This window comes from Athene cunicularia (genome assembly GCF_003259725.1).
Source record: "Athene cunicularia isolate RWA chromosome 2 unlocalized genomic scaffold, athCun1 chr2_part2, whole genome shotgun sequence".
NCBI classification, from domain to species: Eukaryota; Metazoa; Chordata; class Aves; order Strigiformes; family Strigidae; genus Athene; species Athene cunicularia.
In genome coordinates this window covers 149,639-150,756 of record NW_020799096.1, presented here as the reverse complement: position 1 = coordinate 150,756, position 1,118 = coordinate 149,639, and positions in this window count along the sequence as shown.

Genomic DNA, 1,118 nt, shown 5'->3' with positions numbered 1-1,118 from the left:
TGTAAACTGATGTCCCTTGCTAGTTTTTGGGAGCCCTTAGGGTGGAGAATCCCCAAGGCGACCCCAGTGCTGCTAATACAGAGTACCGGCTTAACAGTAGAAAAAACTTTACTGTTGACTCAATTTCTTTGTTTCAATGATTATGTAATTTTTGAGTGGATGGTTATTTTCACTTCCAGAGCGAATACAAGGTACCTCTTGTCAGACAAGCTGTTTGGAATTTCTGCTTTGTCATCAGCTCAGTTTCTAAAATAAACAAAACAAAGAAAGTATCGCCTAAAATTTATATCCTGCCACAAGTTAATGGACACATCCATTTGTTCACATGTGTATTGCCACAAACAATCGTAAACTGAAGCCAATGCTTGGAGAGGCATCACCTATATTTCATCTTACACACTGAATAAGTATTTTGATAGCAATAAAATTGCTCAGCACAGACAACTAAAGATCAATAAGACTCCATGGTGTCCAGATTTTGAATTAATAGTTTACAGTCTGGCTGACTTACAATTACTAACAAAAAGCCGTGACATTGTCGGGAGTAAATATTTAATGGGATAATGAGGTCTCTTGCGTCCGTATTTTTATACAATATTGTGCTCTGTGTTTGGCTGGATTGCAAGCTTGTTGCGGCCTCTTTCTACACAGGGGTGTTTCGGTGCACAGTGTGAACTCCTGACAGCTACGACAGTATCGACATCGTCTACCGTTTATTTGTGAACAGGAAAGATTCGTCCTCGATTCTTGCACAGTGCCCCTTCACCTGGAGCTCTTCTTCGAGCTTTATAGATGGAGGCGTCCATAAAATAGGGGGCTAAACGTACGTTGGCACGGCGTTCGCGATCCCCAGGACCGGATCCCAAACAGAATCGCTCGGTCCGTGAGGGTCGGAGCCACCGCTCCCCCGGGCCGGGCCGCGATCCCCCTCACACCCGGCCGCCATCGCTGGGCCCTTCCCCACCGCCCGGCCCACGCGTGGAGCCGGGACTAGGCAGAGGACGACGAGCTGCCGCCGCCCGTCCCCGCCAGTGGAATCTCTTTCCTTTTTTTAACACGTTTCAGCTTTTGGGAGGGGGCTCACCGCAGGCAGAGCGGCGCGGCCACACTGAGGCCTA